At 50.6% G+C, this 24,376-nt stretch overlaps 1 protein-coding gene across 1 annotated transcript in view; it reads left to right on the forward strand.

The window, feature by feature from the left end:
• Nucleotides 1–24,376, forward strand: part of LOC142312887 (uncharacterized) — a 206,464-nt gene that overhangs the window by 162,576 nt on the left and 19,512 nt on the right. The gene's annotated exons all lie outside the window — the stretch shown is intronic.

The following is a 24,376-nucleotide window of genomic DNA, read 5'->3' on the forward strand; positions in this document are numbered from 1 at the left end:
TCTGTCTCCATCTCTGTGTCTGTCTGTCTCTCTATCTCTGTCTCTATATGTGTGTGTCTGTCTGTCTCTTTCCCCATCTGTCAAATCAAATCAAATAGGCTTTATTGGCAGGACCAAAATACAATTAGCATTGCCAAAGCATCTGTCTTTGTCTCTTTCCCTGTCTGTCTCTTTCCCTGTCTGTCTCTTTGCCCGTCTGTCTCTTTGCCCGTCTGTCTCTTTGCCCGTCAACCTCTTTGCCCGGCTGTCTCTTTGCCCGGCTGTCTCTTTGCCCGGCTGTCTCGTTCCCCATCTGTATTTTTCCAGGCCTGTCTCTTTCCAGGCCTGTCTCTTTCCAGGCCTGTCTCTTTGCCCAGTCTGTCTCTTTGCCCGTCTGTCTCTTTGCCCGTCTGTCTCTTTGCCCGTCTGTCTCTTTGCCCGTCTGTCTCTTTCCAGGGATGTCTCTTTCCAGGGCTGTCTCTGTGCCCATCTGTCTCTATGCCCGGCTGTCTGTTTGCCCGGCTGTCTCTTTGCCCGTCTGTCTCTTTCCAGGGCTGTCTCTTTGCCCGTCTGTCACTTTGCCCGTCTGTCTCTTTGTCCGGCTGTCTCTCTCCAGGGCTGTCTTTTTGCCCGTCTGTCACTTTGCCCGGCTGTCTCTTTGCCCGGCTGTCTCTTTCCATGGCTGTCTCGTTCCCCATCTGTATTTTTCCAGGCCTGTCTCTTTCCAGGCCTGTCTCTTTGCCCAGTCTGTCTCTTTGCCCGTCTGTCTCTTTGCCCGTCTGTCTCTTTCCAGGGATGTCTCTTTCCAGGGCTGTCTCTTTCCAGGGCTGTCTCTTTCCAGGGCTGTCTCTGTGCCCATCTGTCTCTATGCCCGGCTGTCTCTTTGCCCGTCTGTCTCTTTGCCCGTCTGTCTCTTTGCCCGTCTGTCTCTTTCCAGGGATGTCTCTATGCCCGTCTGTCTCTTTCCAGGGATGTCTCTTTCCAGGGCTGTCTCTATGCCCGTCTGTCTCTTTCCAGGGATGTCTCTTTCCAGGGCTGTCTCTATGTCCGGCTGTCTGTTTGCCCGGCTGTCTCTTTCCCCGTCTATCTCTGTGCCTGTCTGTCTTTGTCCGGCTGTCTCTCTCCAGGGCTGTCTTTTTGCCCGTCTGTCTCTGTCTGTCTGTCTGTCTGTCTATCTCTTTATATCTCTATCTGTCTCACCACCGACATCATATTACCTGACACATAAGCTTCTTATACTAAGTTTATTTTGTTCTTATAGCAACCACTGACATTGCTATTAATAGCTTGTAGCTCCCATTCAGTTTAATGGAAGCAGGATTTTGGAGAGTAATTGTAAAGCGCGGGGTTACATTTTCCCATCAAAACATAGTCTATGAGGTTCCCTGAGTCACATGGAGTGTCTGTGCAAAATTTCGTGATTGTTAATGCGACGGTGCAAATTCCTTTGGCGGACATACACACACACATACCCTGAGCTTTTCAGTTCAATTTTCAGTGGCAGCAATGTACCACCACAACCAGGATGTACACACACAGCTCCAGTCCGCACAAGCTGTACACACACGGCTCCGCTCTGTGCACCTCGTACACACACGGCTCCGCTCTGTGCACCTCGTACACACACGGCTCCGCTCTGTGCACCTCGTACACACACGGCTCCGCTCTGTGCACCTCGTACACACACGGCTCCGCTCTGTGCACCTCGTACACACACGGCTCCGCTCTGTGCACCTCGTACACACAGCTCCAGTCCACACAAGCTGTACACACACGGCTCCGCTCTGTGCACCTCGTACACACACGGCTCCGCTCTGTGCACCTCGTACACACACGGCTCCGCTCTGTGCACCTCGTACACACACGGCTTTGCTCCGTACACCTCGTACACACACGGCTCCGCTCTGTGCACCTCGTACACACACGGCTCCGCTCTGTGCACCTCGTACACACACGGCTCCGCTCTGTGCACCTCGTACACACAGGGCTCCGCTCCGTGCACCTCGTACACACACGGCTCCGCTCCGTACACCTCGTACACACACGGCTCTGCTACATTCACACTGTAAATCCCTCCTGACCCCACACACATAACATCCCCTCATCCAGCACAGCAGAGTCCTGCATACACTGAGGAGCTGACCATGTGACCCCTGACTCCTCCCTCCATGTGACATCATCACAGGTCCTGTAAGCACAGGACATAGCCTAGAATGTATGTTCTCCTTCCAGGTCAGTGGGAGTGACCTACTTGGTGGGCGTGGGGATGTTTACTCCCACCCCTATCACGTGACAAATTACGTCATACCTGGAAGGAGCCCATACAGTCTAGCATCTCCCATATATCTAGTGTGCGGCTCTGCAGGTGGAGGTATGTGGAGATTCCCCATTACTGGGCGCAGTAACCCCTCCATTCCCGGAGATAGTATCCCCTCCCCCAGCTCTGCCATGTGTATATGTACAGTAATATACAGCTGGGTGTGCTCATGTATACAGGGGAGGTCACTCTGGGTTTGGGGACAGATGACGCTCTCAGTAACAGTGTCTCTGAGTTTTCTTGTTGCATTACTCTTGGTAATGAAGATGCTAATTATTTGTGTTACATTTTAGTGTCTACTTTTTCCATGGTTGATTTCTTCATTACTACTACATTATAAAACTTGTGTTTTCTCCCCATGAATCCGGCCCGGAGCTTATCGGGAATAAGTCATCAGGATTCTGCTCTTTAAAGGGAACCTGTGAGGTGCAATATATACTCACAACCACGAGCAGTTCTGGGTGTATATTGCTGATCCCTGCCTGACCATCCCTGTATACACTAGCCTAGATAAAGAGATCTTTAGTAAAGAGGGGTGTACTAACATGCTACTCAAAGCAGCATCACCAGCAGTGACGCATGTACCTGCATATGCTGTCTCCGCTGTTGAGAAGTCCCCGCACTTTCGGCATAGACAGTGGATGTAGGTACATGTGCCGCCCCCATGCCAGCAGCCGGGCTGCTCTGATCCGGGTTCTCAGTGGCTCGAGGGTCTCCGGACCCGGGGGTCGTGCGTCCACTCAAATGAAGGGGGTATTTACAGGAAGAATTATAGAGTTTGTGACGCCACCCGTGGTTTTTGGTAATTAGGAATACCACTGCTGCAGTTGGGAGTACCCAGGGATGATGGAATGGGGCAGCCAGGTGTTGTGACCCTCCACGGGAAGGGGGGAATACCAACTCGGTGGTTGAGGGGGGGATGCCGTTGGATGCAAAAGGGGGTCACTGCGTACTCACTCATTCCATTAAGCTGACACCGACAACTGGATAAACCAAAGTTCTGGATACCGCTGCCACTGAGGGGAGCTTAGTGCAGGTCCCGTCCCCAATGGTGCTGCCTGGTGATCCGCGACCTGCCTCCTGGCACTAAGTTTACTTCTCTGTTGGTCCCCGTAGTATGGAACTGGCCGGGTCCCGCTCCCCACTATGGCTAAGTGTGGGAGTGTTCTCTCAGGGTTCACGCTTTGGATTTTTTGGACCGTTTTGAGTGGAAAGTCCTATCCCCCTCGTTTCACTAGTACCCCGATTCTGGAGCTGATGGAGAGTGGATCTTGAAGGCTCCGTTCTCGTCAGGTAAATTGTCAGGTTGCCTGAAGCTACTCCCTGACCTAGGGTCCACGTACCCCGTCATGCCTTGGTCCCAGCCCGGTGATGGTGCAAGGCCACCGGCTGTCCTCCTCGACAGATCCGTGCCCCTTGCCGTGATCCCCTGCGACCGGGGGTCCAGCGCCTCTAGGCCCAGTCCACCATCTGCCACCTAGATAGCTTCCTAGGAGCCCTGCTCCTCTCTTCTTCACTTCCAACAAACTTCTCCGTTTCCTGACACACCTGACCTCCCCTCTCCAACCCCCAAAGTGGGCGACCTTATTCCACTCAGGCCGTCCACTGGTGTGTTTGGTGGGTGTGGTGCAGAGTGTACCTAGGATTTGATTAGCTGATGTAGGCAACACCATATAGTTGGGGACCCATAACCAAGAAGGAGGTGGATACTGCACAGGAGGGCATATTGTGCAATACCCTGTGACGACCTTATAGTCCAGGGGCGTCACATTCATACGTCACTGCTGGTGATGCTGCATTGAGTAGCATGTTAGCACACCCCTGTGGGCGTACTACCATGCAAAGAGGAGCCAGAGGAAAAGATTGCGATCAGACACCCATATACTGAGCCAAGTGATGAGCTTTATTAGCAAGTGAACAATGGTGGCAAGTAACACAAACAAACAAGGGGGCGCCATTCCAAGGGTAAACCGAAATAGTAGATAGAGTCAATGCTAGGCAGAAAGTAATAACCCCAAAGTGTACTTAGACCGTGCACTCATATAGGGAGGAATGATGAGCCGTCCACTTAAAGTGAAAACACTTGCATAGAGGACCATTAATGTACTGCACACTCACTTATATGAAACAGGGTGGACCGGTGGGAATGGGTGTATATTGCACCTGACACGTTCACTTTAAAGGGAGCCTGTCCAGTCCCCAGTGCCTCCAACCCAGGAGGATTGATACCTGTATGCCCAAATTCCCTCCCTAACCAGTCATGTGTTATGCTATTCACTAATATGAAAGTTTAAAGACACTATTTATAAATCTCTCTTTCCCTATACCAATTAGAACCTGTGACTAATCGATGGGGTGTTATTTCCCCTGACTAGTCGGCCCTCTTTCCATGTTATCATGCCCCTGTGAACATGATAACATGATTTCCACGAAGCGGCATCACTCCCAGCTCCTGGAAATCGTGCGCATGTTCACGGCTCATTTCAGCCTCGGCAGTGCGCCTTTTGAAGCTGCGTGTACGCTTCCCGGTGTCATTAGTTGCACGGAGCATGACCGGAAGCTCAGAAGACTTGTATGTGGCCGTCCTTTGATCATCAAGTCATGTGCTGTATGCCTAACGAAGCCGGAAAGCGTACACCCATTTTCTGAAGCGGCCGATATGAGCCTCACGCATGCGCAAGATATCAAGGAGCTGGTGGTGATGCCGTCTCTTGGAAATCATGTTATCATGCCCACAGGGGCATTATAAAATGGAAAAAGGGATGACTACTGTGGGGAAACAATGTCCCTGCATCTAGTCACAGGCCTAATTAGCATTGGAACAGTGAGGTTTATAAGTCGGTTTCTTTAAACCGTCATATTAGTGGATAGTGTTATACAGGGTTGGTTAGGGAGGGAATTTGGCCATACAGGTATCAATGCTGTTGGGTTGCAGGGTATAGGGGACCTGACAGGTTTCCTTTTGTTAAGTTGACCAATAGGTCACAACTGTTGCGAGCGATGACTAAATGCGGAGGGAGTCCCGGGCCCCCCCTCAGCTTCTCTCAGCCTTAATGAGATACAGACAAGAGACTGGTATCTGCACATAAGCAAGAGATGTGCGCTCCGAAGACTAGTTTATTTTCACACATGCAGGGTTTATCAAGCTAATAGAGGTGTAGCTATGTCGTGTACAAAATGTAACAAGGCTACTCACTTGGCTGCGTGTTGAGGTAAGGACAGGAACGGTTTCATTAGAAAAGTCCAGCAGGTTTATTTTAAAAGTCTCATAACCTGCTTCAGCAGAAACATAAAGCAAGCCTTTTCGGCCACAAAGGTATAAAATAACAAAAAAAAAAACCCAATAAGTCCGTGTCACTGCGGGCGTGCCCGCTCGGCATAAACAGTCCACTTTCACACAGAGCTCCTCTCTGTTAGAGTCCATCAATCCCCAAACACAGACACCCTATGAGACTCCTGGTCTACTTTTATATCCACAAGCAGACCCAGAAGTGGAGGTATGTGAGCAGCCAGACCCACCCATCTCTCCGGCTGATCGTAAAACCCGGCCCTAATATTCTCCTAATATTCTCCCAGCACTACATGTACTGGAGCTTACTCCCGGGCTTACATTACAGAGGATAACCATCTCTGCGACACATACCTCCCATCGACTATAGGACCAGTGACCCTGTTACACACCTCCCCCCTCTGCCCAAAGCCGTGGGACTTGGAACCACCTACCACTAGACAAGGGAGTCTCGATAGGGCATCAGCATTACCATGCAGCCGCCCAGCTCTATGTTCAACATGGAAGCTATAATCCTGCAGGGCTAGAAACCAACGGGTAACTCTGGGATTCCTACCCTTTTTCTCCCTCATCAACCTGAGCGGGGCATGATCCGAGATCAGCCGAAACTGTCTACCCAGCAGGTAGTAACGTAACGTGTCCACCGCCCACTTTATGGCTAAACATTTTTTTTCTACGATAGAATAATTCTTCCCACAAGGCGACAGTTTTCTACTCAGGTAAAGAATGGGATGTTTCTCTCCGTGTAATTCTTGAGACAGGACCGCTCCCAATCCAACTTCTGAGGCATCCGTCTGGACCACGAACTCCCTCTTGACGTCGAGTGCCACCAGGACCGGTTGTTTACACAAAACTACTTTCAATTCCTGGAATGCCGTTTCCGCCTCCGAGGTCCACTTGGCCTTAGCTGATTTCGTCCCCTTAAGGAGGTCAGTCAGAGGTGCAGCTACCACAGCAAAGTTGGGAGTAAATCTTCTATAGTACCCTACGATTCATAGAAAGGCCCTGACCTGCTTCTTCGAAAGTGGTCTAGGCCAGTTCTGGATTGCATCCACTTTGTTGATTTGGGGTTTAATTACACCTCTACCTACCACATAGCCTAGATACTTGGCCTCTTCTTTTCCCATGGCACACTTTTTCGGATTTATAGAAAACCCCGCCTTCCTCAGTGCATCAAACACCGCCTGGACCTTTCCCAGATGGCTTCCCCATTCAGGGCTAAAGATCACAATGTCGTCCAAATATGCCGCTGCGTAACCCTTATGGGGTGCCAGGATCTGGTCCATGGCCCTCTGAAAGGTGGCCGGGGCTCCCTGCAGTCCAAATGGCATCTGGGTGTATTGGAAACATCCGTCATGCGTAGAGAAGGCTGTCTTCTCTTTGGCATTTTGTGACATGGGAATTTGCCAATATCCTTTTGTCAGATCCAGGGTCGTTATATACCGTGCTGGGCCCAACCTCTCAATCAGCTCGTCGACACGAGGCATCGGATATGCATCAAACTTGGAGACTTCGTTCAGCTTCCGATAATCGTTACAAAATCTCCATTCCCCATCCGGCTTCGGCACAAGGACAATTGGACTGGACCAACCACTCTTGGACTCCTCGATGACTCCTAGTTTCAGCATTCGTTTCACCTCTTTGGAGATCGCCTCTCGCCGAGCCTCAGGAATTCGATAGGGTTTTATGTTCACCCGCACGTGGGGTTCCGTCAGAACCTCATGTTCTATTACCTGGGTACATCCAGGTAGGTCCGAGAACAGGTCTCTGTTCTGCTGAAGTAACTCTCGACATTGCTATTTTTGGGCTTTCGACAGCGACTCTGCCACGATTACATCTTCAATGTTATCTTCTGGTTTGGCCACCAAACATGAGGTTTCCCGGGATTCCCTGTCTTGCCATGGCTTGATAAGGTTAATGTGGTAGATTTGATAGGGTTTCCGCTTCCCGGGTTGATGTACTTTGTAGTTCACTTCTCCCAGTTTTTCTACTATTTCATATGGGCCCTGCCATTTGGTCAGAAACTTACTCTCCACTGTCGGAATCAGCACGAGTACCCTGTCTCCGGGGCTGAAGTGTCTCACTCTGGCCGACCGATTGTAGATCCTTGCTTGAGCTTCTTGTGCCTTGAGGAGGTGCTCTTTTACGATGGGCATTACCGTAGCCATCCTCTCCTTCATCTGGGCGACGTGTTCAATGACGCTTCGGTAGGGGGTCACTTCGGCTTCCCAAGTCTCCTTGGCTACATCTAAGAGTCCCCAGGGGTGTCGGCCATACAGGAGTTCAAATGGAGAGAAGCCAGTAGAGGCCTGTGGAACCTCCCGGATAGAAAATAGTAAATACGGTAGCAGGCAGTCCCAGTCGCGGCCATCCTTCTCAATTACCTTTTTGAGCATATTCTTTAATGTCTTGTTAAACCTTTCCACTAGACCATCCGTCTGTGGATGGTAAATCGACGTCTTCAATTGATTAATCTGGAGGATTTTACACAACTCCCGCATCACCTTGCTCATGAAAGGGGTCCCTTGATCAGTCAGGACCTCCTTTGGTAGCCCTGTCCGGGCAAAGATGTGAACCAACTCCCGGGCTATACTTTTGGCCGAGGAGTTTCTCAGGGGCACTGCTTCCGGGTAGCGTGTTGCATAATCGAGGACCACCAATATATATTGGTGCCCACGAGCAGACTTGACAAGAGGACCTACCAAGTCCATGGCAATTCTCTCAAATGGAACTTCTATGATGGGTAACGGCACTGGGGGACTGCGGAAATGAGAAGTTGGAGCGGTTAGCTGGCAGGTGGGACAGGACCTGCAATACTCCCTGATCTCACGGTAACATCCGGGCCAGAAAAACCTTCTAGTAATCCTTTCTTGCATTTTATCTACGCCCAGGTGGCCACCCAAGATATGTGAATGGGCTAAGTCCAACACTTTCCGCCTATAGGGCCCTGGGACTAGCAGTTGCTCAATTGTTTCCTCTCCTATCTTTGTGACCGGTACAACAAATCCCCGCCCATCATGAAATATGGAAATCTAGTGTCAGCTCCGGGCTCCTGAGCTATTCCATTTATGACTGTTACACTATTGAATGCTTCCCTCAGAGCTAGGTCCCTATGCTGGGCAGACCCAAAGTTTTCTATGCTCACCCCTAACTCAGGAACATCTGGCTCAGAAGACGTTGTCTCCTCCTCATCACCCACAAGCACACACAAAGGGAAACAGTCAGACACCGGCTGTGGTAGGGCTTTGTTTGGAGCGATCTGGCTTTGCTCCGAGCCTCCGGTCACGTCCCCCTTCCCCCACAAGTCCCAAAATAAGGAAAAGTCTCGACCAAGGATAATGGGGTGCAACAAGTCCGGGACCACGCCCACGTCGCGGGAATCAGAACCTTGCATCGTCTCAATAATCACTCTGGCCACAGGATAGTCTTTCGCATCCCCGTGGATACAGCGGACTCCAATCCTCTTTCCTGGGATCAAGTTCAGCGGGGGTGTGGCCCTTATCAGGGTCACCAAACTCCCCGAGTCTAATAGACCAGTCATTCGCACCCCGTCTACCTTTACGGGACATGCTTGTGGCCCCTCACTGGAGGGACAGTCCACACTGCAGGCCGGATATGCGTAATAGGAGCACCGCCGACCTAAGTTACATTCCATCTGTTCGGTGGTCAGGGGACAACGGGCAGCAATATGACCTGGGACATGGCATCTAAAGCAAATTATGTCCCCAGTTGAGACCTTCGGTACTAGCTCCGGCGCCCCCTTTTGACCTTGAACATCCTGCCCCTTTTTGGGTATCCACCCCCTGTTGGGAACCCCAGTATGTTGAGGGTGAGTTCTGTGGCTTCCCCAACGACCCCTCTACCACCTGATATTGCTCGACCAAACCGACCAGGTCGTCAGCATTCTGGGGATCACCCTGGGCAACCCATGTCTGTACCGGCCTCGGAAGGGAGTGCACGAACCGATCCATTACCACTCGCTCCACCATCTGTGCTGGGGTAGAAGTCTCTGGCATCAACCATTTCTGGACCAAGTGTACTAACTCAAACATCTGGGAGTGGGACGGTTTGCCACGGTGATACGCCCAGCGATGGACCCGTTGGGCCCTGACAGTCATTGTCACCCCCAGGCGTGCCAAGATTTCGGTTTTTAATTTTACATATTCTTGCGCATCTTGTTGGGCCAAGTCATAGTATGCCTTCTGCGGCTCGCCTGTTAAGTATGGCGCCAGCACCTCCGCCCACAGTACTTGCGGAAGTTTCTATTGCTCGGCAATTCTCTCGAACACCGGTAAAAAGGTCTCTATGTCATCCCCAGGGGTCATTTTCTGCATCGCATTCCTTACCGCCTTCCGGACGCATGAGTCCTCACCTGGTCTCTCGGTTGGATCAGTTTTCGGACCACGTATTGCCTCTGCAAGAAGTTTAATCTGCTGCTGCTGTTCCTCTCGCTGCTGCTGCAACTGTTGTAACAACAGCCTATTGGTTTCCTGCTGGGCCTGTTGTTGTAGCTGCTGGGCTTGTTGTTGTTGCTGCTGAGCCTGCACCAGGTGTTTAATCATGTCCTCCATCTTGGGTGAATCAGCCTTGCCACTCACAGCCGCCTTCACCCAGGACATATTGCTCCTGCCGCCGTCACACGTGTTTCCTGGGAACGATGCCCGCATTCTCCACCAAATGTAACAAGGCTACTCACTTGGCTGCGTGTTGAGGTAAAGACAGGAATGGTTTCATTAGAAAAGTCCAGCAGGTTTATTTTAAAAGTCTCATAACCTGCTTCAGCAGAAACATAAAGCAAGCCTTTTCGGCCACAAAGGTATAAAATAACAAAAAAAAAACAAAACAATAAGTCCGTGTCACTGCGGGCGTGCCCGCTCGGCATAAACAGTCCACTTTCACACAGAGCTCCTCTCTGTTAGAGTCCATCAATCCCCAAACACAGACACCCTATGAGACTCCTGGTCTCCTTTTATATCCACAAGCAGACCCAGAAGTGGAGGTATGTGAGCAGCCAGACCCACCCATCTCTCCGGCTGCTCGTAAAACCCGGCCCTAATATTCTCCTAATATTCTCCCAGCACTACATGTACTGGAGCTTACTCTCGGGCTTACATTACAGAGGATAACCATCTCTGCGACACATACCTCCCATCGACTATAGGACCAGTACCTCTGTTACAAAAGGAATAACTTTTGTTTCTCGGTAAAGCATAAATGAGTTTCGATTCTTGGCGTAAGCGTAACTTTCCATTTCAAAGTAAAAAACATAACTCTTATTGTCTTAGACTAGGCGCAGGTCTTATCTCTGTCCTTGGGTCTCCGCATCTAGAGTCCTTGAATCCGCTCTCAGCGTCATAGCGCAGCTGAGCTTGCTTGTTCATCTTAGAAAGCAACATGAATGTCCATCTATTCAATTTTAAGTTAACTCTTTCCTCACAATCCCCCCTTTGGCATGTGTGATGGGACTGGGTCCTATTGAGAAGCTGGAATAGCAGGCTGGTCCCCAGATGCTGTCCAAGCCGCGGGTTGCCTGGGGATGTGAAATCTTCAAATCCACATCCGTCCTCCGGGTAGTGAGCCTACATACCTCCCGACAAGAGTCACATCATAATACGCCAAGGTGATTCTAGAGGAAAGAGCAGAGAATAAAAAGCATATTAGTGATTTCATACTGGTGCTCAATAATCACTGTATTTGCATTTCTTCAAGCAGCAGGAAAATAAAGCCATTAGCAATTTAAACACTACATAGGCAACTAATAGACAGAGTAACACTTGGAATACTGATTGCAGTATCCCCATTAACCATCCTCCTATTCCCTTAAACCAGTTTGCGGGGTTAAAGGGAACCTGTCATCAGAAATTTAGCTTTAAACCTAAAAGTTTCCCCCTCTGCAGCTCGTGGGCTGCATTCTAGCAATGTTCCTGTACTTTTTGTGCCCCCTTTGAAACCAAATTAAACACTTTATAAAGTTGTACCTTTTTTGTCTGTAATTCTTGTAAATTATCCATGGGGGCGGGCTCTCTTGCGTCCGTTGCTGTCCCTCCTGCAGATTGACGCCGTCCCCCATTGCTCCATTTCATATCTCAGGACCCGCCCACTGCGCCCGAGGTCCCGTGCACGCGAGGACCGCTGGTGACGTGGTCGCATGCACGAGATTATGGGCGGCGCTGTGATTGCATCGCAAGTGCCCACCCATAATATCGTGACCGCGATCTCCCCTCTGCCTCCAGCGTTCTGCGCAAGCGCTGGAAGATGACCCGACGTCACCTCCTTCCCATCCTGCCCTGCAGCAGGAAATAGATGGGAGGAGCGGAGCAGTACAGCACAGGTTACAAAAAAAAAAAACAAAAAAAGTTTAGTGCTTTTCACTTTTCAGAAGACAATGTGTTTGATTTTACATGTTTTTTTTTACTGTGTACGTCGCTCAGATCCTCTCCACGTCTCCTCGTATCCTATGGTGGCCTGCTCCGCTCCTCCCATCTATTTCCTGCTGCAGCGCAGGATGGGAAGGAGGTGACGTCGGGTCATCTTCCAGCGCTTGCGCAGAACGCTGGAGGCAGAGGGGAGATTGCGGTCACGAGATTATGGGCGGGCACTTGCGATGCAATCACAGCACCGCCCATAATCTCGTGCCTGCGACCACGTCACCAGCGGTCCTCGCGTGCACGGGACCTCGGGCGCAGTGGGCGGGTCCTGAGATATGAAATGGAGCAATGGGGGACAGCGTCAATCTGCAGGAGGGACAACAACGGACGCAAGAGAGCCCGCCCCCATGGATAATTTACAAGAATTGCAGACAAAAAGGTACACCTTTTATAAAGTGTTTAATTTGGTTTCAAAGGGGGCACAAAAAGTACAGGAACCTTGCTAGAATGCAGCCCACGAGCTGCAGAGGGGGAAACTTTTAGGTTTAAAGCTAAATTTCTGATGACAGGTTCCCTTTAAACCAGGGGTGGGGAACCTCCGGCCCGCGGGCCGCATGCGGCCCGCCATGACCTTTTATGCGGCCCCCGGGCACATTCCCGGGGGCTGCAGTGCTGGGGCCGCCAGCCCTTTAAATCACCACATGCACTGTTTGGGAGAACCAATGGGCTCTCCCGCTGTCCAGTAGCGTAATCAGCGGTGTGTGCCCGCCCCTCAGTCCCCTCGTGCTGTGTGTGTGCCCGCCCCTCTGCCCTCCGGAGCGATGTGCCCGCCCCTCAGTCCCCTCGTGCTGTGTGTGCCCGCCCCTCTGCCCTCCGGAGCGATGTGGCCGCCCCTCTTTCCCCTCGTGCGGTGTGCCCGCCCCTCTGCCCTCCGGAGCGATCTGCCCGCCCCTCTTTCCCCTCGTGCGGTGTGCCCGCCCCTCTGCCCTCCGGAGCGATCTGCCCGCCCCTCTTTCCCCTCGTGTGGTGTGGCCGCCCCTCTGCCCTCCGGAGCGATCTGCCCGCCCCTCTTTCCCCTCGTGCGGTGTGCCGCCCCTCTGCCCTCCGGAGCGATCTGCCGGCCCCTCTTTCCCCTCGTGCGGTGTGCCGCCCCTCTGCCCTCCGGAGCGGTCTGCCCGCCCCTCTGCCCTCCGGAGCGATGTGCCCCCTCTGCCCTCGGAGCGATGTGCCCGCCCCTATGTCTTGTCGTGTGGTGTGACCGCACCTTTCAACTTCAGAGCGATCTGCCCGCCCCTCTGCCCTCCGGCCTGCACTGTCTCCGGCGCTGTGTGTGCGCGCCTGCACTCTGCTCCCCGTCCAGTACTTTGTGTACCCTCCCCCCAGAGTTGTGTGCAACGATCAGTGCTGTGTCCCTCACCCCATGCTGTCTATCACCTCAGGTTTGTGGCTCCCCAGTAATGTCAGGGCTCTGCAGGTGCTGTGTGCAGAGCCCTGACATTACTGGGGGGCAGTGCTGTGTGCCCTCCCAATGCTGTGCATCACCCCCAGTGTTGTGTTCCCTCAGTGATGTCTGTGCCCCCTCAGTGATGTCTTTGCCCCCAGCTCCTCTTGTGATGTGTATGTCCCCCAGCCCTTCTTTTTTTCTGTATGCCCCCCAGCCCCTCTTGCGTTGTGTATGCCCCCCAGTCCCTCTTGTGTTGTGTATGCCCCCCAGTGTCTCCTGTTATGTGTATGCCCCCCAGCATCTCTTGCGTTCTGTATGCCCCCAGCGTCTCCTGTTATGTGTATGCCCCCCAGCACCTCTTGCGTTGTGTATGCCCCCCAGCCCCTCTTGCGTTGTGTATGCCCCCCAGCCCCTCTTGTGTTATTTGCCTTCAGCGTCTCCTGTGACTTGTACATCACATTGGAGATGCTGGGGGCATATACATCACAGGAGACACTGGGGACATACACAACACAGGAGGGGCTGTGGGCATTTACATCACAGGAGGGGCTGGGAGCATATATAGCTCCTCATGAGATGTATGTGCCTCCAGTGTCTCCTGTGATGTGTATATACAGCAGTCCCAGCGTTTCCTTTCTGTTGTGTATACGTCAGTCCCAGCGTTTTCAATGTGATGTATATGCCCCCAGCCCCTCCAGTGATGTATGTGCCTTCAGTGACTCCTGTAATGTATATAGAGCAGTCCCAGTGTCTCCTATGTGTTGTGTGTGCCTCCAGTGTCTCCTATGTGTTGTGTGTGCCTCCAGTGTCTCCTATGTGTTGTATATGATTTATCAAATATTATTATCACAAAGAGTTGACTGCGCTTCAGACCGAGACAGAAAAGCAGTTGTGAGAAGAAACATGATTAGTATCATCCAACATCACAGCCGCACCAAAGAGAAACCGCTTCGGCCGCCACAGTAGGGGTGAGTTAATTGACCAAATATAGCCGGGTAATTTTCACATTGATAATTTTGTGCGGCCCCCGAAGGTTGGTAGAAATTTCCAAATGGCCCCCGGCTGAAAAAAGGTTCCCCACCCCTGCTTTAAACATTGAAAAGGTATTGCTTGACCAAGCATCTGAGCTTCTAAGTACCTCCTCATCATGTTTTTTCCTCAGCTTTTGTATCTCAGTTAGGCTGGCTTGCGCTTTTAAGGTTCCCTTTGGGTCTATGTAGTGACAACAGCTAGGGCCTATTATTTGGCACATCCCCCCTTGGGCAGCTGTGAGGTAATCCAGTACCAAAGTATGTTGGTTGGTTACAATGATTAATTGTCTCTGTATGGCAATGGTACTATTTACTGCTTGGAGAACCTCGAAAATTTGATCATCAAGATAGTCAGTGCTTTCCACCAACTTATCATACATCTGCATTACCATAGGGTAGAGGAAAAGGGTGCTGAAAAATTTGTTGACATGGCTCATATGAATTACATGGGGTCGGCCACTAGGCCTGTCTTTGTTATCTGCCGCTCTTTTTACCAGTAGGTGGAGAGGCATTTTTCCTGCCGGTATATCTGTAGTATTAATAATTAAGGTGGCAGGCGTCAAACGGGCAAGGGTGCAAGGGCCATTTACTCCCACTGGTAGCCATTTGTAGGCGTTGTAGCCACAAATCCAGTAGGTTTGCGGCGGGAGATCCCAGATGGCAGAATGTTGTAGTATTAGTCTATGCACTAGATCTATAAAAGCTGATACGTTTTTCAGGAAGCACCATCAGGGAAGTTGGCCTAGGGGACTGGTATAGCTAAGTAAGGCATGGAGGAGGCTGTCAAAGGTGCGTGTGTACATATCCAACAGTCTGTGACCTCAAGTTTTTCAGCTAACACTTCATGGCGGGTCTCAAATTAATTCTGCCGTGGTGTAGAAGGCCCCAAAAAGGAAGTACACATATAAATACTTATCAGCTGTATTAGGCCTTCTTGCAGTGGCTGGCATGGATCCATATCGATCTCCCCTCTAATTTGACGGAGGTCGGTGTGGTCAGCTGGACAGTCAAAGGTCCTTAGAATCGGGGCTCGAGGGTCTTTCTCACGTGCTGGGGTGGGTTCCTGGAACGGCATCACGGTCGGTCAGAGAAGAATAGACCCTTTGGTGGGTTTCAGTTAGTCTCTGCTGCAGGGAGACAACATAAGATGTTAGGCTATCACATTGCAGGTGTAATTCCTGTGGGAAGTAGCATCCTAATCTGGGGGCACTTTCAAACAGTATTTCAAAAGTAGAGATGTGGGGTGGTCCTTATAGAGTAAAGAACTATGGGGAGACATTCTGTCCAAGGTCTACCAGTCTCCTCCACTGCCTTGGCTAGTTTGAGCTTTAAAGTCCCATTTAACCTTTCCACTGATGACTGTGGGTGGTAAGGTGTGTGTAAGGCTGACTGAATGCCTAACAGGGAACAGGTATTCTGGAAAACTTGTCCAGTGAAATGGGTACCTCGGTCTGACTCTATGACTTCGGAGAGTCCAAACCGGGGTACCAGCTCACAGGCCATTTTCTTTGCTGTGATTTTGGCCGTGGCTGAGCTGACAGGGTAGGCCTCTGGCCATCCTGAGAAGAGGTCTACACAGACAAGTACAAACTCGTAGATGCCATGTCTTGGCAGCTGGATATAGTCTATTTGTACTCTTTGGAATGGGGCAAACGTTTTTGGCATGTGTCTTTGCGGGGTTTTCGTTAGTTGGCCTGGATTATGCTGTTGATAGATGTGACAAGCTTTTATTCTCTGGGAGGCGTATTGTCTGAAGCCGGGGGCTACCCAATGAGGTTGCATCTGGTTCATGATTGAATTTAAGCTACCGTGCGTAGGGTAGTGGAGTATTTGGAAAATGGCAGGGAAGTTTCTTCGTGGCAGGACGGAAAGTCCATTCAGGCGCCAAATCCCCTCCACTTTTTGTGCCCCCTTGGCCCGCCATCCGACCTTTTCTTCCAAAGAGGCATTTTCCTGTGTCTCAGAGAGGTTCTGCGTCTTTTCCTCCGTCGTTGACACTGTTTCCATCTCCTTCAAAGGGAGCAAGGCTGCTTGTTTTGCTGCTTGGTCGGCCAAGTGATTTCCCCTAGCCTCAGGTGTTTGAGCAGCAATCTTTATGATTGCCAACTGCTTTGGTTTCAAGGCTCCTTCTATTAGTCTTTTCACTGAGGCTCCATGCCTGATGGGATTTCCTGTCGCTGTGAAAAATCATCTAGCTTGCCAGATAGTGCCAAAATCGTGCACAATGCCGTGTGCATAGGCTGAGTCCGTGTAGATGTTTGCTGTCCGTTCTTCCAGAAACTCAATTGCCCACATAAGGGCGAGAAGTTCTGCTTCTTGGGCAGATATGTGCCGAGGTAGTGGTTGCTTGGTTATGACTTCATGTAGGGTTACTACCCCAAATCCGGTGTGGAATTTGCTTGTTTCATCGGCATATCTACTACCATCCACAAAAAGTTCAAAGTCTGGATTTGTAAGTGGTGTTGGAATATTGTGCAGGAGCTTCGTCTCATGTTGGATTAGTTCTTGACAATTGTGGTCAAATGGTGCGCTGGTACGTTTGTCACTCTCTTCCTCTGTCCCCCCTTCTAAACTTGTGAAGATCAACAGATCAGCAAGGTTTAGACTGGTTACTTAAGCGAATGAGATGTTTGGGGGTAGCAATAGCGCACATTGAAGTCTGACTTGTCTTGGAGAGGTGTTTGAGCTGCACTTGGTTGAGAACAGCATAGATGTCATGGCTGGTAAGGATGGTGGTCGGGAAGTCAAGTGAGATTTCGGATGCTTTCTGCAGTATGTTTGAAACTGCTGTGACAGCACGGACAAAGGTAGGTGCTGCTTTGGTGACGTCGAGTTGAGAGGAGTAGTACCCGATTATGTGATGTTTTTCCGTCTTCTGGGTGAGTATTCCCACGGCAAATCCTTGAAGTTCTGCCACGAACAGGTATAAGGTGAGATCATAGTTTGATAGTGCCAAAGCCGGAGCATCAATCACTAGTTCCTTGAGGCGCTGGAAGCTTTGTCGAGCTTCTTCTGTAAGGAAGAATGGAGAATTCTTGGTGCAATTATACAATGGTTGCATGAGTAGTGACGCATTAGGAATCCATTGTCTGCAGAATGATATGAGTCCTAAAAATCCTCTGGCAGCCTTGTCCACGTGTATTGATTTTGCTTGTGCGTGAATGCAAAAAGGTCTTGACATGCTGGGTCCAGTGGTACAAAGAAAAAAGCATTAGCAAGATCTATGACCGTGTAATGGGTAGATGTAGCCGGTACCTGTGTGAGAAGAGTATGTGGATTGGGAACAACGGGAGTGAGGGGCTCCAGTATTGAGTTCACTGCCCTCAGATCGTGTACTATGCGATACGCAACTGGGTTACCTTTCTTCACCTGTTTCTTCTTGACAGGGAATAGCGGAGTATTGTATGGAGACTTAGTAGTTCTGAGGGCTCCCGACTTCACTAGTTCTTTTATTTGGTGATCCAGGGCAGCTTCCTGTTGAGCGTTAAGAGGATATTGTCTTAACTGTGGTGGTGTAATTCCAGGTTTAACTGATACTTTTACAGGGGGCACGGGTAGTGTGTCGAGGTCAGTTTTCGATGTGGACCAGAGTTTTGCAGGAACTTGGAGAAGTACAGGATCCGTGATTGCTTCCTGTGTGGCATCAAATTCTGGTCGATCTTCGATCATTTGGATAGTGCACAGGACTTCTTCAGGAATATCCTGCGGAATTCACAGGACAGCAGATCCATCTTCATTGTAGACAATCTGAGTCTGTAATCTTGATAGTACATCTGCTCCCATTAGGGCATCTCCACCCAGGGGGGACACTAAGAATTTGGACATGAATATGTGTGGTCCAAGTTTTCACCTTTAATGGATGAGTTATTGGGATTATCTGGGCTTGTCCATCAAAACCGGATACTATAGTAGACTCGGGCGAGATGGAGCCTTCAGGTACCAGATCACTGGGGAGCACGGAGCGCGAGGCTCCTGAGTTCACCAGAGCCCTAATTTCCTTGCTACCAATTTGAAGGGGGACGTGTATAAACGGACCTCTGGCATCCCTATCCCGTGTTGCCGCAAGTCAGGCAGTCTTTTCTTCCTGACGCTCGGGTTGGTTTTGACCTTCCCTCTTTTTCTTTCTGCAGTCTCTGATCACGTGTCCTCTGATCCCACAATGGTAGCAGGTCGGTCCCTGTTTTCTTGTGACTTCTGGCTGACCGTCCACTTCCGCTATGACGACTTTCTTGGTCCTTTTATCCTTTGCGTCGGTTTCCAATCCACTTGCTTTGTTGACTATAAGATCTATGTCTTCCATGTTTCTCCATTCGGGGCAGCACGCTTTCAACCTATCTGCCAGAGGTGCATGTATTCCATCCATGAAGGATCTTACCATGAGGCGACATATTGCGCCTGCTTGTAAGTCCAGCCCTTCATCTGCGAATGACTGCATCAATCTGTAGTAAAATGAGCTGACATTCTCCACAGGACCTTGATGCACTGGTCCCATTGTGCCCTTGTTACGCTCACCGAGGAGCGGCGAGCGTCCAGAGGTGGACCCACTGGACCGTGCACCGGACTCCCCTGAGAAGACGACCAGCAGCGAACCCCTATACAGGGACTGTGCGGTGCCTCCTCAAAGGGCCTAGATGCACGGCAGCCAGGAACCGGTAGTAGGAGTCTCTGTACGGCCAGGTGTAGCATGGGTGTGACGTCCGCAGCAGACAGAACACGGTTGTGGCACCGAGATGTTCACAGCAGGTGGCAGAGAGACGTTCACTGTAGGTATGGCATGGTGACATCCACTGCAGGTATGGCCGGTGACGTCCACAGTAGGTATGGCACGGTGACGTCCACTGTAGGTATGGCCGGTGACGTCCACAGTCGGAAAGGTACAGATGGCACTACGGCGAGACAGAAGATTAGCAACAGGTAGATGATGCACAGATACAAACGGTAGTACACAGGGGCCTGGACACTAGCAATGCACTAGTAGGAGCGTTGCTCGGGCGCCTGCTGCCAGGGAAGGTGAACCTAAATAGCCATATGGTAACAGGTGACCTCTGAGGTCACTTCCAGATAATGGGGCGCTACCGCTTTAAGAAAGGGGGCGTGGCCTCGCGCACAGCCTAGAATCACTTACTGCAGATCTGTGTGTGGACGGGAGACAGGAAGAGGCTGCAGCAGCTCCTGGAGCAGGGCGCCAGACCCGGGAGTGAGCAGGACGCACAGCAGTACCCGAACCAGGAGCAGAGCCTGCAGGGCAATGGGACCGGTAAGAGGAAGGACGTCGCTGCCGGGGGCTGGGACCCGGAGTGCACGTGGGGACCATGCTGGGGCTGGGCAGATGTGAGGGAGAGCGCCCCCCTCGGGATCTGGCGGGACCAGGCGCTACAGCCCTTAGTTCTTTGCTCCTAGGCGCAGAAAAATTGAGTGCTATCATGAAGGCTTGGCCAGATGCCACAGTATGGGTATCGGCCGGGACATGCCCTGTCAGATGGGCAGTAAGTTTGGCATACATTTCAGGGGACATTTTGACTCTACATAAACCCTCCATGTCCAACCAAGTGCTCTGGTAAGAGACCTGTATTTGGGCCAAATAACGTGAAAAACTGACTGGGTTTCGAGTCGGGTTAGGAGCATTTCGTAGGACAGCCATCTGCTCAGCAGGTGTCCAGGGTACATACACCTCATACCCACGGGCGATCGGATCTCTGGGAGCATCTGGGTTTTGTGGATCAATAGGTGGTGTTATGAAGGCTCTTCTTTCTACCACGGGATAGAGAGGCACTGGTGCTGTGGCTTGTTTATAACATGGGGTTGTTACAGGAGTAGTTGACAGGTACGGGGGAGGTTCAGAATCCTTATTAGCTCTCTTCTCAGTTTCTTCCCATGTGTCTGATTTTTCATGATATATCCAACCTTGATCGTGGGCTGTCTTTGCCATGTCAGAAAGAGTTCTGACCACTTCAGTCCATGATTTATCTGTTATTACTCCTGCTCTGGTAGTTCTTATTTTGTCCCATTTGTTGGGGTACAATTGGTCCTTTCCCTTCAATCCAAATGTCTTAAAAACTTCCTTAGACTGACTGGCTGTTCTTTTTCCATGATAACGCGTAATGAAATGCTGCAAGGTGCATCCAGCTCTGTCCTTTGATATTCCTTGTCCCATTCTTCGTCTATTTTCTTCAGCTTTTAGACCCTTGAACGTCCCTTGGACTAGCCTCACCTATCCTGGAAGTACCCGGAAACTGACTCCTTATCTGTATTCCTACCTAAGGTGAGGTCTAGAACCACCTATCTTGGAAGTACCTGGAAGCGGACTCCTTATCTGCATTCCTACTTTAAGGTGGTGTCCTAACTTTGTTCAGAGGGGGCTGAGTATGTTGAATGGTGATGGGTTACCCTTCTTGTACCAGAGATATACTCTATATCCAAGAAAAATGGCAAACAGGGCTCCTCCAACTAACACTAGAGCATTGAACATCACATCCATTTAGACAGGACAGAAGCACAGAGGCAAAAACGCAGAAAAGCAGACACAGAGACAAAACACAGAAAAAACATCTACTGAGCAGAGAAAAAACATCTACTGGCAAAAGTTCTTTCAGAGTTCAGTAGTGACCCGCCAATTACCCAGTTTTCTACTCACAGTGTCCCTCTTGCAGCGGTGAGGAGAGACAGGACAGAGATCGGGAGCAAAAGAGCAGAAGAAGGTTCAACTCTTACCTGGCCAGGTTTTTTTGGTCCCCTCGTCCTTGGAATGGCAAGACGGTCCACTGGATTTCGGATTTTTATGCGAGTCCCTGTTCTCTGGCGCCAGAAATGTTAAGTTGACCAATAGGTCACAACTGTTGCCAGCGATGACCAAATGCGGAGGGAGTCCCGGGCCCCCCCATAGCTTCTCTCAGCCTTAATGAGATACAGACAAGAGACTGGTATCTGCACATAAGCAAGAGATGTGCGCTCCGAAGACTCGTTTATTTTCACACGTACAGGGTTTATCAAGCTAATAGGGGCGTAGCTATGTCGTGTACAAAGGAATAACTTTCGTTTCTCGGTAAAGCATAAATGAGTTTCGATTCTTGGCGTAAGCGTAACTTTCCATTTCAAAGTAAAAAACACAACTCTTATTGTCTTAAGCCCGCTACACACGCTTCAATATATCTCACAATCCGTCGTTGGGGTCAAGTTGTAAGTGACGCACATCCGGCATCGTTTGTGAGGTATCTGCGTGTGACAGCTACGTGCGATCAGGATTGAACGCAAAACCGTTGATCGCAAACACATCGTATCATTCTCTAGAATTGAGCGTTTTGTTGCACGAACCTAGTGAATTGTAACGTGTGACATCCCTCATACGATTTTGGTGTCTGATGCTATGTGCGCAGGTGTGCGCTCTGCACCGCAGCTTATAAAAGGTCTGCTTCAGAGCGCAGCTGAAAAGCTGCGTTCTGAAGCGCCTCACAATGTCTGTCATTCACTAATCTCTGTCAGTCGGTCACTATCTCTGTCCCTCACTCTCTGTCCATGTCAGTCTATCCCCCTCTCTCATATACTCACCGATCCCCGATCCCCGGCGCTGCACTGCATTCACACTGCTCCGCCGGCTTTTACTGTTTTGAAAAAGCCGGCCGCCCATTAAACAATCTCGTATTCCCTGCTTTCCACGCCCACCGGCGCCTGTGATTGGTTACAGTGAGACACGCCCCCCACGCTGAGTGACAGGTGTCACACTGCACCCAATCACAGCAGCCGGTGGGCGGGTCTATACTGTGTAGTGAAATAAATAATTAAATAATTAAAAAAAACGGCGTGCGGTCCCCCCCAATTTTAAAACCAGCCAGATAAAGCCATACGGCTGCAGGCTGGTATTCTCAGGATGGGGAGCTCCACGTTATGGGGAGCCCCCCAGCCTAATAATATCAGCCAACAGCCGCCCAGAATTGCCGCATACATTATATGCGACAGTTCTGGGACTGTACCCGGCTCTTCCTGATTTACCCTGGTGCGTTGGCAAATCGGGGTAATAAGGAGTTATTGGCAGCCCATAGCTGCCAATAAGTCCTAGATTAATCATGTCAGGCGTCTATGAGACACCCTCCATGATTAATCTGTAAATTACAGTAATAAACACACACACCCGAAAAAATCCTTTATTAGAAATAAAAAACACACACATATACCCTGGTTCACCACTTTAATCAGCCCCAAAAAGCCCTCCTTGTCCGGCGTAATCCAGGATGCTCCAGCGTCGCTTCCAGCGCTGCTGCATGGAGGTGACCGGAGCTGCAGAATACACCGCCGCTCCGGTCACCTCCACGCAGGTAATGAAGACAGCCGCGCGATCAGCTGCTGTCACTGAGGTTACCCGCTGTCACTGGATCCAGCGGTGGCCGCGGGTAACCTCAGTGACAGCTCAGCTCATCGCGCTACTCACCTCAGTTGCTGCGTGGAGGTGAGAGGAGCGGCGGTGAGTAGCGCGATGAGCTGAGCTGTCACTGAGGTTACCCGCGGCCACCGCTGGATCCAGTGACAGCGGGTAACCTCATTACCTGCGTGGAGGTGACCGGAGCGGCGGTGTATTCTGCAGCTCCGGTCACCTCCATGCAGCAGCGCTGGAAGCGACGCTGGAGCATCCTGGATTACGCCGGACAAGGAGGGCTTTTTGGGGCTGATTAAAGTGGTGAACCAGGGTATATGTGTGTGTTTTTTATTTCTAATAAAGGATTTTTTCTGGTGTGTGTGTTTATTTACTGTAATTTACAGATTAATCATGGAGGGTGTCTCATAGACGCCTGACATGATTAATCTAGGACTTATTGGCAGCTATGGGCTGCCAATAACTCCTTATTACCCCGATTTGCCAACGCACCAGGGCAAATCGGGAAGAGCCGGGTACAGTCCCAGAACTGTCGCATATAATGTATGCGGCAATTCTGGGCGGCTGTTGGCTGATATTGTTAGGCTGGGGGGCTCCCCATAACGTGGAGCTCCCCATCCTGAGAATACCAGCCTGCAGCCGTATAGCTTTATCTGGCTGGTTTTAAAATTGGGGGGAACCGCACGCCGTTTTTTTTAATTATTTAATTATTTATTTCACTACACAGTATAGACCCGCCCACCGGCTGCTGTGATTGGGTGCAGTGTGACACCTGTCACTCAGCGTGGGGGGCGTGTCTCACTGTAACCAATCACAGGCGCCGGTGGGCGTGGAAAGCAGGGAATACGAGATTGTTTAATGGGCGGCCGGCTTTTTCAAAACAGTAAAAGCCGCCGGAGCAGTGTGAACGCCGTGCAGCGCCGGGGATCGGGGATTGGTGAGTATGAGAGAGGGCTGCTAACTTCAGTAACTTAGGAGATTAGCGGTCACCGGTGAGTCCTTCACAGGTGACCGCTAATCAGGACGCGACACAGACAGAGCCGCAGCATGACAATGAAGTCGGGTGAAGTTCACCCGAGTTCATTCTGACAGTGCGGCTCTGTCTGTGTCTGCTGTCATCTGCCATTCAGCTCTGCTACATGGCTGTCTGTGTCTGCTGTTAGCGGCCATGTAGCAGAGCTGAATGGCAGATGACATAGTAAAAACACATCCCTACACATTACACACGCTTGGCAAGTCAATAAATAAAAAAAAAAAAAAAAGGTGCCCAATGCATACGTCACAGAACACATGATCTAAAGGATCGCACACAAAATTGACCAATTTAACATAGACTACTAACGCACGTGTGACAGCAAATGAACGACCAACGTGCAATCGCATAAGATCCCGTATGCAACCTGGGCGTGTCACATCGCAAATGCGATTGTACAACTAATTGCAACGTGTAAAGTGGGCTTTAGACTAGGCGCAGGTCTTATCTCTGTCCTTGGGTCTCCGCATCTAGAGTCCTTGAATCCGCTCTCAGCGTCATAGCGCAGCTGGGCTTGCTTGTTCATCTTAGAAAACAACATGAATGTCCA

This window comes from Anomaloglossus baeobatrachus, chromosome 5 (assembly GCF_048569485.1).
Source record: "Anomaloglossus baeobatrachus isolate aAnoBae1 chromosome 5, aAnoBae1.hap1, whole genome shotgun sequence".
NCBI lineage: Eukaryota > Metazoa > Chordata > Amphibia > Anura > Aromobatidae > Anomaloglossus > Anomaloglossus baeobatrachus.